Source organism: Panthera leo, chromosome B2 (genome assembly GCF_018350215.1).
Source record: "Panthera leo isolate Ple1 chromosome B2, P.leo_Ple1_pat1.1, whole genome shotgun sequence".
In the NCBI taxonomy this organism is placed as follows: domain Eukaryota; kingdom Metazoa; phylum Chordata; class Mammalia; order Carnivora; family Felidae; genus Panthera; species Panthera leo.
Window position 1 is genome coordinate 30503953 of NC_056683.1, and position 14211 is coordinate 30518163.

General features: G+C 44.3%; 1 long non-coding RNA gene and 2 other non-coding genes across 3 annotated transcripts; all 3 read left to right on the top strand.

Moving 5' to 3' along the window:
* The first annotated feature begins 4596 nt into the window (after positions 1-4596).
* On the top strand, positions 4597-6724 carry LOC122219708. The gene is made up of 5 exons (XR_006202525.1): positions 4597-4743; positions 4933-4971; positions 5192-5231; positions 6118-6324; positions 6502-6724. It is a non-coding gene; the product is annotated as an uncharacterized LOC122219708 (long non-coding RNA).
* LOC122220861 lies at positions 5025-5087 on the top strand. The gene has a single exon (XR_006203028.1). It is a non-coding gene; the product is annotated as a small nucleolar RNA SNORD48 (small nucleolar RNA).
* Positions 5953-6021, top strand: LOC122220858. Its single transcript, XR_006203025.1, has one exon. It is a non-coding gene; the product is annotated as a small nucleolar RNA SNORD52 (small nucleolar RNA).
* Positions 6725-14211: the final 7487 nt, after the last annotated feature.

The window sequence follows — 14211 nt, forward strand, 5'->3', positions numbered from 1 at the left end:
TAAATGGCGTTTCCCTAGCAACAGCTAGTCCCTCAAGGTACTGGAAACCTTGCTTCCAAAATTCTTAGAGACTTGCTCTATCCCTGACCCCCACCCAACCTGAGGATATAAAATGTTACCAGTCAGGACACCAGTGCAGCTCTTCCTGCCCATAGGTCCTGTCCGCATGGTTTAATAAAATCACCTTTTTTGCACTAAAGTCATCTTCAAGAATTCTTTCTTGGTTGTCGGCTCAAGACCACCCCACGGTTACCCTAAATAACTTTATAATGAGGCAACTTCTGTGCTTTCCCCCAGTAATCTTCAGTAATTTCTATCTCCCCATCTTCTAAATCAGGTGTCCTAAAGTTTTTTCATAGATTAGCATGTGAGAGTGGTCACCTCAACTACATCCAGGGCAAAATTAGCAACAAATGCTGGTTTTTTTTCCACACTGCCTGAACACCATTGGCATTGGGTTCCTGTCCGGTTCTAAGTGATGGTTTTACCCCAGTTTTAACGATCAGTAACCTCTTTGTCCTTTTTATGGACAATCTCAAAACCAGAGGAATTTAAAGTAAGATCAAATTTAATTAAGAAGGAGAAGGAGCTGAAAGCTGGGTACAGGATACAGCTGGGAAGATCAAGGAAATGGGCTTTCTTCCCATTACAAGCTCTTCCCCAGGGGGTTCTTCCTGCCAGAGCAGTTAGATGTCCTTAACATTTTCTTTAGCCTGATAGAATCTCAACCTCTACCTCCCCAAAACTGAGCCTGGAAATAACTACTCCAAAATAAAAACAAATTGAAGCTCAAGTTCTGTTTTTCAATAAATCTGCACCCTCTGGGAAAATCAAACATTTTAGGAATTACAAAATATAGGAAGCTCTCCTTGAAAGCTTGTAAAGGAAATGGAATATAGTAAGTTCTTTTGGTTCCTGGGCCAATTCTCAAAGGCTTGTTTTACTCAGAAAAATAGATGAACTATAACACTGTAGCTTCCTATCATAGAATATGGTAAATGTAGTTTTAACTGCAGCAGCAGCAGCAGCAGCAGAAATTGGGTTTGTTAGGGTTTTTTTGTTTGTTTTTTGTTTTCCTGTAACCTGGCAGGTAAGATAGGGAATAAGTAGCTGCAAGCTATTGGAAACATGTTTCTCCAACTTAGTGGTATACTAAAATCAGTGGGGGAAGCTAAAAAAAATACTGCTGCCAGGCCTCCACCAGGAGTCAGAATCTTTGGGAGTGGGCTAAGGCATTGTATGGAAGTAAAGCTGTCTGAGTGTTTCTAATGTGCAGCCAATAGTGGAGAAAAATGATCACATCAGAGGCTATTGCTGATTACATTTTTAGAGGGCTGGGGCATGGAAGAGGGGGGAAGGTGTCTGCTAGTGGGAACAGCCCTTGGCGGTAATGGGCTTTCTACAGTGAATGGGAGCCTGAGGCTTGAAAGGCCTAGAAGTGTTGATTCACTGGCAGCAGCAGTGATAGAGGTTAGGGAAATCTCCAAGGACAGCTTGATGGGTCAAAAAAGAGAATCCCTGAGGCTGGGAAGTGGTTCTTTAGGAAGCAACATCAGAATATGGTAATTCAGGGGCACCTGGCTGGCTCAGTCCAGAGAGCTTGTAATGCTTGGGGTGGCTGGGTGGCTCAGTTGGTTGAGCATCTGATCTCGCAGTTCATGAGGTCAGGCTCTGCTCTGTACTGACAGCTCAGAGCCTGGAGCCTGCTTCAGAGTCTGTGTTTTCCCCTCTCTCTGTACCTCCCCCACTTGCATTCTTTCTCTCTCTCAAAAATAAATGAACATTAAAAAAAATTTTTTTTAATAAAAATAAAAAGGTGAACATTTAACTCTTGATCTTGGGGTCCTAAGTTTGAACCCCATGTTGGATGTAGAAATTACTAAAATAAAATAAAAAACAAAAATTTTTTAATGTTTATTTATTCTTGAGACAGAGACAGAGCGTGAACAGGGGAGGGGCAGACAGACAGGGAGACACAGAATCTGAAGCAGGCTCCAGGCTCTGAGCTGTCAGCACAGAGCCCGATGCGGGGCTTGAACCCACGAAGTGTGAGATCATGACCTGAGCCGAAGTCAGACGCTTAACCGACTGAGCAACCCAGGTGCCCCTAAAAAACAAATGTTAAAAAAAAGAAAAGAGACTCCCCAATTTTTTTTTTTTTTTTAATATGAGAATTCATTAGCTACTGGTACACATACACATTTTGGAACTTAAAGCAAAGTCTACTTTGCAGCATCAACTGTGGGCGAAACTCAGCCCCTAAGAGTTGAGAAATGTATCAAGTGAACAAGTGAATACTGCAGGATTCTTGGAAGAGATTTTTTGTTTCTTTTTTATTTTTATTATTTAAAAAAATTTTTTTAAATGTTTATTTTTGAGAGAGAGAGACAGAGCATGAGGTGGGGGGAGCAGAGGGAGAGGGAGACACAGAATCCAAAGCAGGCTCCAGGCTGTCAGCACAGGGTCGAACGCAGGACTCGAACTCACAGACTGTAAGATCATGACCTGAGTCGAAGTCGGATGCTTAACCGACCGAGCCACCCAGGTGCCCCTTTATAGCCAATGTGGAGATCAAACTCAAGACCCCAAGATCAAGAGTCTCATGCTCTCCCAGCTGAGCCAGCCAGGTGCCCCTGGGAAGAGATTTTTTTTTTTTTTTAAGCAGTTGTATTTTTTATGTTAGAGGAGAGAGAGCTTTCGTGAGCAGGGGAGAGAGACAGAAGGAGGAAGAGAGACACTCTCAAGCACACCCCGTGCTCAGCGTTCAGCATGGAACCAGATGCGGGACTCAGTACCACGATCCCAGGATCACTGCCTGAGCCAAAATCAAAGCTCAGAAGTACTCAACTGACTGAGCCACTCAGGTGCTCCTGGGAAGACATTTTTTTGATGGAAGTCTGAAACCTTGGGGCAAGATGGAAAGATTATTGCAGAAGTAAGAGGATATATTTTCTGCACCCACAATGGCCTTCTTCTGCATTTTAATCTGTGTCCACTGTGCCTAATTATGGGACTTAAGAAGAAGACTGGGGCACCTGGGTGGCTCAGTTAAACATCTGACTCTTGCTTTCAGTTCAGGTAGTGATTTCACAGTTGCTGGGTTTGAGCCCTGCATGGCAGACTCTACGCTGGTAGTGCAGAGCCTGCTTGGGATTCTCACTCTCCCTCGGTCTCTGATACTTCCCTGCTCGCTCGCTCTCTCAAAATAAATAAACATTAAAAAAAATATAACGATAAGAGGCGCCCGGGTGGCTCAGTCGGTTAAGCCTCTGGCTTTGGCCAGGTCATGATCTCCCAGTTCGTGGGTTCAAGTCCCATGTAGGACTCTGTGCCGGCAGCTCAGAGCCTGGAACCTGCTTCAGATTCTGTGTTTCCCTCTCTCTAGGCCCCTTCCCTGCTTACTCCCTGACACACTCTCTCTCTCAAAAATAAATACAAATAAAATAAAATAAGACTGATTTTGGGAGTGCCTGGCTGGCTGGGTAGAGCATGTGACTCTTGATCTTGGGGTCATGAGTTCGAGCCCCACCTTCGGTATAGAGATTACTAAAAACAAAAATGATTTTGTATGATGTGGAACCCCCAACTCATATATTCCTTTCTCATAAAAGATGAAGAGGCCAACATACATCACCAAACACTAACTACATTTATAAATGAGGAGGTATAGAAGGGTCCATCCAGGAAGGTGGGATTTGGGATAATTTATGAGTTGATGGCCTCTTAATAGAGGCCAAGAGCAAATGACCAGATTTCTGGGGGAGAAAAACTAGCAAAGGGAGAACAGGGCCTGGCTGTTGCTACAGCACCCCTATTTGTTTTGCTTCTAACCCTCCTGAGATATATGGTTCTATTTAGAGTGTACTGAACACGTCTACCATTTCTGGCCAACTCCCAGTCCATGAACTGCTCATAAAGAGGACAGGAAACGAACTGGGAGTAGTTTCATGGGTATAGTAGGATAAAGTTCTGCAGATAGGTTGCACAACAACGTGATACATTCAACACTACTGAACTGTACACTTAAAAGGTTAGATTTTTTTTTTAAGTTATCAAATGGTCTATGTTAAAAAACTGTTTATTGTATGTTATTTATATCTTAATAAAGCTGTTAAAAAAAAAAAGACACTAAGGTTAATATGACTGATAGGTCTGCGGGCTGGAGTGGGCGGTGAATTCAGATTTCGCTGGCTAGACAGAGCAGGTGACAGTCTCTGAGCGTGACCAGGACCCCGAACTGGTGAGGACGAGGGAGGAGTTACTCCAGCGGGGACTTGTCAGCCCGGGAAGCTAATAAGGAAAAGCACTCGGCTGCGCAGGCTTTCAGCTGCGCAGGCTTCCTGCCGCGCCAGGGACTGTCTCCGGCCCGGCCGATGGAGAGACGGTCATCTGTCTTTTGTTTTTCAAAATTAACAAAATAGGTCTGAATTATTTGCCCGGAAGAGTGTGAAACATTCACTCCTGGCCTCTCTTTCACTTGCTTTATTCTTGTTTGAACGAAGGGGAAAATGCCGTGGGTCGAACAGGCATCGACGAAGACAGCCATACCCGTCAGGCCCCCGACCCCACGTCGCCATAAATAGCCGGGACTCCGCCATTATATTTCTCTGTGCGATGCACTTGCTTTTGGAGAATGTCTGCGTGCTGTGTTGCGCCGGGGGGGGCTGCTCTGGCGCCATCCCCTACGCCAGGGGGAGGCGGCGGCCCCGGCGACCTGCGCTGTCTCTGCCAAGCTTCCTTCGTGTAGGTATCTCGGGTTCCTGTTGGGTGAGGGGACTGCAGCCTCGGGCTGAGCAGGATGAACTGCCATTACAGACTAGAGTTTCTGATGTGTACGTGACGCCATCGTTTGGAACTGACCCAGCCCAGGGCAGGGGGGGTACTCGGCTGGGGTTGCCCCCGGCCCCTGCTGACTCATGGGTTTCTTCCCAGGGCCCTGGTCTTCGCAGGCTGGTTCGCAGCGCCACGAGGGTGAGTGGATTGTGCGAGATGGAATGGCTGGCGGTGGCCTTGGGGAAGACGGGGGTGATGATGAACCCAGGTGATTCTGAGTGTCTCGCTGACGCCGTCACCGCAGCGCGCTGACCATCTCCCTCCCCCGGGCTGGGTCTTCCTGGTACCTGTGCTGGGGAGAAGCTCGTGGCCAAAAAACACAAGTGTGGCCTATCTCTGTGTTTCATTTTTCCACTAGGTGTTTTAAGGTGCTCGCCATGTGTTACCCTTGAATAAAGGTGAGTATTAGGTGTGAGATTCTTCTCCGTGCTTCTCAGACTGTTTTGATCCCAGAACACTCTTTTCATGGGGTCACTGTGAAGTCTTTTTTTTTTTTTTTTTTAACGTTTATTTCTGAGAGAGGGAGACAGCATGAAGGGGTGCAGAACCTGATTGATGGCCAGCTCGAACCCATGAGCTGTGAGATCACTACCAGAGCCGAAGTCCCGTGCTTAACCGACTGAGCCACCCAGGCATCCCAATGTTTTATTAATTTTTAAGAGAGCACGAGTGTGATGGGAAAGAGAGGGAGACCCAGAATCTGAAACAAGCTTCTGGCTCTGAGCTGCCAGCACAGAATCTGATGTGGGGCTTGAGCCCACGAACCCTGAGATCGTGACCTGAGCCAAAGTCCGATATGCCACCCAGACTGAGCCACCCAGATGTCCCTCTTGAACTTTTTAAAAAAAAAATTTGGTAACTTTTTATACATTTGCCTAATTGTGGTTAAACCTGCCTCCTTACTGTACATTTTGTATTCCCCAGTGGAGGTTTTTTGGTTCTGTGTGTGTGCACACCACAATCCTGGATTTTTTTTCACTGTAATTTAACTTTTGCGCTTGCCATTTCTGCACTCTTCTTTTGCTGCATCCTTATTTATATTGGATGAAAGGCCATTGTCTTTCAGTGTATTAAATCGCTTCTCAGAATCGCCTGCCTTCATCCAGGTCTCCCTAAATTGGGAATGATGATTGTCTCAGACTAGAGTCTCTGATGCTGGGCTTGATGTCAAAAATTAAGTTCTGACTCATTTGGAGAACTGGATGCTTGGGTCTGAGAAGGGGCCAACAGGAGGGCCTTTAAATTTGCTTGTGCTTCTCGATGGTTGTCTTTTTACTTTTCTAGCCTGATTATTCTAGAAGCCTACTTGGGGCAGTGCCCTTTCACAGATCAGTGTCTAATCTGGTGACTGAAGGGCTGAAGTTGGGAACTTAGCCTCTTGGAGAAGTGCTGTTGAGACTTCTGGGTCACCTAGATAGTGGCTCCTGCCACTTGAATCTTTGGGCTGCAATGAGGAGTGAAGAGCCATGTCCTTTCTCCCTGGCTCCTATGGTGAGTACCAGTTTCTCTTCAGCCCCAGAATGGTAATGGTAACTTTCTTGGACCATTAACATTTCTCTGAGGATATTTGAAACCACGAATCACTCCTGCTTTCTCTACCCACCCAAGTTCATGCTTTAATTCTAGTTGTGTGCGTGTTTCTAATAGATGTTCTTTTATGAATTTCAGGATTTTGCTAACGAGAGGATGTGTCTTATTTGGTGTTGAGCAAATCCTAGGAACTTCATCTAGCTGTCCTGCATTAACCTGTGAGCAGCTTTGAACTTGAGAAAAAAAACTGCATAGAAGTTTTGAGATCTTTAAATATCATTCAGACCACTTTGCTTCATTGTAATCAAATACTTGGTCTTGTCAAAAGGATTCTAATAAAATGCTTTAGTGCAAAGTAAAAGTTTGGTTTTTGTATAAGCAAAGTCGTACAAAAAGATTTAGGGAAGTGAAAGGTAACTTTGTGAATGAGCATCACAGTTGACCTCTAGCTATGTCTCTTCGCAGCTATATACAAGATAAAAAAACTAGGTTGACGCTAACATTAAGCATTTCTAGGTGGTCTGCCATAGGATTCTAATGGGTTAGATGTACTTAACAAGTAGTGAAGATTTTTAGGATGTCGAAATGTTAACACAGGCACTTAGCTTGCGTTCAGCTCAGGTCATGATCACCAGTTTGTGAGTTTGAACCCTTCATCTGGCTTTTTGCTGTGCACCTGGAGCCTGCTTCAGATTCTGTGTCTCTCTCCCCTCCCCCCCACTTTGTCTCTTTCAAGAATAAGTATTAAAGTTAAAAACAACAAAACATGGTCACCACTGTGGCTCAGTGGGTTTAGTGCCTGACTTTGCCTTGGGTTATGATCTCATAGTTCTTGGGTTCAAGCTCACTGGTGTCAGCATGGTGCCCACTTTGGATCCTCTGGACCCTTCTCTTTGTCCCTCCCCTGCTTGCACTGTCTCCAAAATAAATATTAAAAAAAAAAAAACCCATGCCTGTGCTAGTTGCCAGGGGCTGGGGAAAGGGGTAAATGGAGTTTAATGGATATAGAATTTCAGTTTACAAGATAAAGAATTCTGGAGGTAGATGGTGGTGTTGATTGCTTAGTATTACTGAAATGTGTGCTTAAAAATGGTTAAGATGGTAAGTTTTATGTGTAGCCGACCACAGTAAAAATTGGGGAAAAAAGCAGATCCATATTTGGACTATTTCAAAGATGGTTTCTTACCCACCAACGTGTACAAATTTGTGTTGTTTTAAGATTATATTATAAATTACCCAGTTCCTAGGAGGAGGGCATTTAGGTTTCTAGTCATGCTATATACCCTGTTATTTGTACCCATTTGAAGTTGTGTTGTAGAATAATACATTTCAAAAGTAAAATTTGAAAGGGTTTAATAAGCAAAACAATGCATGGTATATTTCATACCAGTTTATGCTTGTGGCCTCAGTGTCCATAAGATTGCCTGTCTACCCTATACCTATCATCACTACTCCCAGTTGTAACAGTTTTAGCACGGGTTTGGTTCTATCTATTACCTCATTCTTTTGTTTTGTTTTGTTTTTTAATTTTGAGAGAGCGTAAGGGAGGGGCATCTCTTTTTTGTTTAAAGTTTATTTTTGAGAGAGAACGGGAGCAGGTGAGGGACAGAGAGAGGGAGACAGAATCTGAAGCAGGCTCCAGGCTCTAAGCAGTCAGCACAGAGCCTCATGTGGGGCTCAAACGCAAACTGCGAGATCATGACCTGTACCAAAGTCGGACACTTAACCAACTGAGCCACCTAGGAGTCCCCAACTCCTCTTGAAAACATTTGCTACTGGGGCGCCTGGGTGGCTCAGTCAGTTAAGCATCCGACCAGCTCAGGTCACGATCTCGTGGTCCATGAGTTCTAGCCCCGCGTCGGGCTCTGGGCTGATGGCTCAGAGCCTGGAGCCTGCTTCAGATTCTGTGTCTCCCTCTCTCTCTGCCCCTCCCCGTTCATGCTCTGTCTCTCTCTGTCTCAAAAATAAACAAATGTTAAAAAAAAAAAAAAAAATTGGGGGGTGCCTGGGTGGCTCAGTCGGTTAAGCGGCTGACCAGCTCAGGTCATGATCTCACAGTCCGTGAGTTCGAGCCCTGCGTTGGGCTCTGGGCTGATGGCTCAGAGCCTGGAGCCTGCTTCGGATTCTGTGTCTCCCTCTCTCTGCCCCTTCCCCACTCATGCTCTGTCTCTGTCTCTCAAAAATGAATAAATGTTAAAAATTTTTTTTAAACATTTGCTGCCTTAACTTTTACTATTTTAAGTAATCTCTACCCCCAGTGTGGGGCTTGAATTCACAACCCCAAGATCAAGAGTTTTATGCTGTATTAGGTGCCCCTACCTATTAACCATCTTTTAAAAATTACATTTCTTTTATAACATTTTTTTTTCAACGTTTTTTATTTATTTTTGGGACAGAGAGAGACAGAGCATGAACGGGGGAGGGTCAGAGAGAGAGGGAGACACAGAATCGGAAACAGGCTCCAGGCTCCGAGCCATCAGCCCAGAGCCTGACGCGGGGCTCGAACTCACAGACCGCGAGATCGTGACCTGGCTGAAGTCGGACGCTTAACTGACTGCGCCACCCAGGCGCCCCTAAAAATTACATTTCTTAGGGGCGCCTGGGTGGGTCAGTCGGTTGGGCGTCTGACTTCCGCTCAGGTCATGATCTCGCGGTCTGTGAGTTCGAGCCCCGTGTCGGGCTCTGTGCTGACAGCTCAGAGCCTGGAGCCTGTTTCGGATTCTGTGTCTCCGTCTCTCTCTGACCTTCCCCTGTTTATGCTCTATCTCTCTCGGTCTCAAAAATAAAAGTAATAATAATAAAAAAAAAATTACATTTCTTCTGTATTTTCCTACTGAACGTTTCCAGCTTGGCCTCCACCCCTGGGAATTAGCAAAGGTTTTTCCCAACCTTTATTTTCCTTGATCACCTTTATTTTTATTTTTTTTCTTCCCCAAATTGCCCTGGTTGATACTCTCTGGAGGACAGTTTAGTCTGCAGCTCCCATTGCTATGCTCTGGCAAAGGGTTCCTTGGCCTTGGTGCTTGGCCCAGAATTTGAGGATTAGACCTGTTTAACAGGGACTTGTTATCTAAAACTTGGGTTAAAGTAGGGAATATTTGATTAAAGTTTCTTAAAATCCTTCACTTGGGCTCTTTTGTTTTTAGGACAAGAACAAACTAGCCTGCTAGCAGATAATGTTACTTTTGTGGAGGGGATTGGGACTGGGATGGGGTGAGGGTACGAGGAGGCTTTGGCTTTTTTCTCTACAGATTTCTGAATAATTACCTCTAGGAATGCACTGCTTTATGATCAGTCCCAAGCACATAATTGTATTTGGCTCTCAGGCATCGTGTTTTATCTTCGCAGCCAGCAAATATTTAGTGTTTGGATGTGTGCTAAGCTTTTCATGTGCTTCACTTCATTGAATTCTTAAAACTCAACCTTGCAACTTTGATGTTATCTACCCCACTTCGCAGGCAAGGAAAGGAAGGCTCAGGATGTTAGATAATTTGCTTAAGGCCAGAGAGTATCGGTCTGGATTCAAATTCCTTTGTTTGTTACACTGGTCACCCAGCTTTAGAACATTACCAGTAACTGAAGCAAACCTGCCTTTGATTCAATTTGCTTTTAATCCCTGCCACTCAGGAAACTACCCAGCTGAATTGTGCCTGTATCATTCCCTGATGTAGAGTTTTACGTTGAATGTATCTCTAAACGACATACTGGGTTTTGTATCTTTTTGAACTTAATAAATATGGGATAATTCTTCATGTAGTTTTACTGCAACTTGATTTTTTTGTTCATGTGTTTTCTTGTAATTTAGATTCCACCCTCCCATACACATTTCTGTCCATTTTTATTTTGGAAAAAAAGCCCTAAAAACTATGTTGACAGGTGTTTTTGGTAGTATTATATGAGGACATCTGTTTGTAAGTGCATTTTTTTTAATTTTTTTTTTTTTGACGTTTATTTATTTTTGAGACAGAGCATGAACGGGGGAGGGTCAGAGAGAGGGAGACACAGAATCTGAAACAGGCTCCAGGCTCTGAGCTGTCAGCACAGAGCCCGACACGGGGCTCGAACTCATGGACCACGAGATCATGACCTGAGCCGAAGTCGGCCGCTTAACCGCCAGAACCACCCAGGCGCCCTGTAAGTGCATTTGTTAGGTTAATAGTATCACGATGTATAGGGGACTGGTTAAGATTCTGGAGCAAGACTGATTAACTTTGGCTGGGTTACTTATCCACTCACAATTTTCTCATTTGTCAGTGGAGTACCTACCCTTACAAAGAATTATTAGGTTTATTTAAAAATTTTTAAATGTCTGTTTTTGAGAGGGTGGAAGTGAGGTAGGGGCAGAGAGAGAGGGAGACGCGAAATCCAAAACAGGCTGTAGGCTCTGAGCTGTTAGCACGGGGTGGGGGCTCAAACCCACAAACCACGAGATCATAACCTAAGCTGAAGTTGGCACTTAACCGACTGAGCCACCCAGTCGCCCCAAGAATTATTAGGTTTAAATATAAGCAAACGAACTTAAACCATGCCTGGCACATACATGTTAAACCTTATTTAGGTATTACCTACAATTTTATTTGAAATAGCTTAATCATTAATGTGCATAGCCTAGTTGGTACCTCACACACTCATCCTTAGTCCCTGATGGCACTAGTAAGTAGATGGTCAATTTCCTTTCTTGTCCCTAGGGTCTCTAATACATTCTCTTGCCCTTATTTGTTTTTAAGTTTATAAAACTTAAAAACCAGGGGGTGGGGAGGGGAGGGACAGGGAGAAAGAATCTTTTTTTTAAGTTTGTTTTGAGAGAGGGGGAGAGAGCATCCCAAGCAGGCTCCATGCTGTCAGCCCAAAGCCCAACAAGGGGCTCAGTCTCATGAAGCATGAGATGACCTGAGCTGAAATCAAGAGACGAATGCTCAACTGATTGAGCCACCCAGTGCCCTCTTGCCCTTATTTGTGTGATCCAAGTCTTCCCCTGGGTGTTGGGACCCTCCTTCCTGTGCCAGCCCCAGGTTTGGGGTATAAGATGGAGCTATAGCCATGGTGAAGATGGTTATACGACTTTATTTCAGTCATGGAAATCATGTTCCAGCCTTCTATATCCTTGAGCCGCACAGCGTTCCTCCAGGAGTGATGGTGATTGGTTAAGACTTCTGTCCCAAAACACTCTTCTTCATCTCGCCCTCACCCTACTCTACAAGTGAAGCAACTTCAGAAGTAAACTGTCCTTCCACCTAACCCACTGGCAAGATCTCACAGCTTTCTACAGTTACTCTAAGCAGAGACTGGCCTCTCTCGGCCACTGCAGACGGTGAGCCTCCAGAGCCTAGCCTCTCCAGGCCTCTGATCTCTGGAGTCCTCAGCCACTGGCCATTCTGCTAGCCTACCCAGGTGACACCTCTTCCCTACCAGTTGCTCAGGCCAGAACACTTGGAGTCCTCTTGACTTCTTTATGTTATGCATAATTCTAAACGATACGTTGTTTAGCTGTAAATGGTCTTAAACATTACATACTGTATATGTATTCTGTGACTTGCCTTTTCTCTTCACATTATCTTTGTGAGATTAACCCATGCTGGCATGTTAGTTACGCTACTGTTGCTACTGACAGAGCCAGCCAAGCTCCCCCCCACCACCGACTTGTGTCGTTAATCTTATATATGCATGTTAGTTTGAATAGTCTCCCATCCTTACATGCTGTATCCAATTTGTCAGCACCTCATGCTGGCACTACTTTAAAAATAACACCCAAATCTGACTGCATCTCATACCTCCATTACCATTCCACTCTGGTAGGAGCTATCATCAGCTCACCTACATGATTGCCACAGCTTCCTCACTGGTCTCCTGGCTTCCACCTTTACCCTGTTACAGCCTTTTTAAATTTTATTTATTTTATTTTTTCCCATTACAGTCAGCCAGAAGTTTCCCTCCAAACCATAACTTGGGACTCGTCTCTCCGCTGCTCAGAATCCTGCAATGGCTCCCATTTCACTGAGAGTGAAAGCCAAAGTCTTTGCAAGGACCATCCAACAAGGTCTTCCCAAGTCTAGCTCTGTTGTCTCTAACCTCATTTCCTACTCTCCACTCTGCTCCAGCCACATAGCATGAAGCCAGGAGGTGGCGGGCACTCTCCTGTCAGTGTTCAGGGAGAAAAGATTTTGCTTGCTGGCTGGGGTCAACAACCACATGCCTTGGTCTGTGGGGTAGACTGAAACTTGTGCCAAACGAGCTCGTGGGTATAATTTGGGTTGTGAGGAAATCCTAGAGCGGAGAAAGAAACTTAAAAACGGTTTTGGACATTGTGGCACCGTGACTTTATATAGTCTATTTGGAAAACAATTTGGCAATACATACTGAGTATGATGCACATTCACTTCAACCCAGTGTTTCCACTTCTGGTAATACACCCTAAAACATACATGCATATAGAAGGATTATGTACACAAAAGTCCTTGGTGGTAATGGGTGATTGTTTGTCAGGGTGGGGGGAGGAAACAACCTAAATGTTCTCCAACAGGAAAATGCACATAATTGTGGTATTTTTATACAATATACCACAGAGCGTGATGTGTTACATGCAGCGGTGGTATGACTAACATAGTAGCGTGGATTATTCTCACAAACTAATGTGAAGGGAAAAAAGGCAAGTCACAAAAGAATACATTTGTAGTACGTAATGTTTAAAGACATTTACAGCTAGGGGCACCTGGGTGCCTCAGCGAGTGAAGCGTCCAGCTCTTCATCTCAGCTCAGGTCTTGATCTCGGCTGTGAGTTCAAGCCCCATGTCAGGCTCTGTGCTGACAGCTCAGAGCCTTGAGACTGCTTGGAATTCTGGGTCTCCCTCTCTCTGCCCCTTTGCTACTCAAGCTGTGTCTCTCTGTCTCAAAAATAAATAAACATTAAAAAATTAAAACACAAACAAGTTTACAGCTAAACTATTGCTTAAAGTATAGTAAAAGAAATGCATAGGATTGCTAAATACTAAATTCCACCTAGTAGTTACCTGGGCTGTGACAAGGGGGTGAGTAGAGAGTGTGATGCAGTCAGAGTGGTGTACATGGGAGCTCATTGTATAATTTTTCATATTTTTGTATGTCTGAATTATTAATAACTTAAAAACACGGCTTGGGACCTATGACTCCTGAAGGGCTGAGCAAGGGCAAAAGCTAAGTCACTCTCCAGGGACACCTGCAGATTCTGAAGCTCACACATGGAGCTCCCTTGGAAAACATCCAAAATGAGCTAGTCAAAAACACTGGCATCCGCGCCAACAGGAACAAATCAGCAGGCTCAATAACAGGACTTTATAGCTAAGCAACTCAAAGAACAGCATGTGTGAAGGCTGAAGTTGTATTGCTGGTGGGAGTGCAAACTGGTACGGCCACTCTGGACAACAGTATGGAGGTCCTTCAAAAAGTTAAAAATAGAACTACCCTATGACTCAGCAATTGCACTACCAGGTATTTATCCTTTATCGAAGAGATAAAGGAAAGAATTTAATCTGCTGTGCCAAACAGGGTATTACAAAGAAAGAGCAAGTGGATTTAAATTAGAAACAAACGAGGGGTGCCTGGCTGGCTCGTTCAGAAGAAGCATGTGACTCTTGATCTCGGGGTTGTAAGTTGGGGTCCCATGCTAGGTACAGAAATTACTTGAAAATAAAATCTTTATATATTTTTTTAAATAAAAAAAAGACAAATAGAAATTCTAAAATTGAAATAAGTACCTAAGCATAATAACAGAACGACTGAACAGCAAATTAGTAAGTGGAAGGAGAAATCCATAATGTGGAGCAGAGAAAATGAGTGAATAATTTGAAAAGGAAGTTAACATGAAGGACGTAA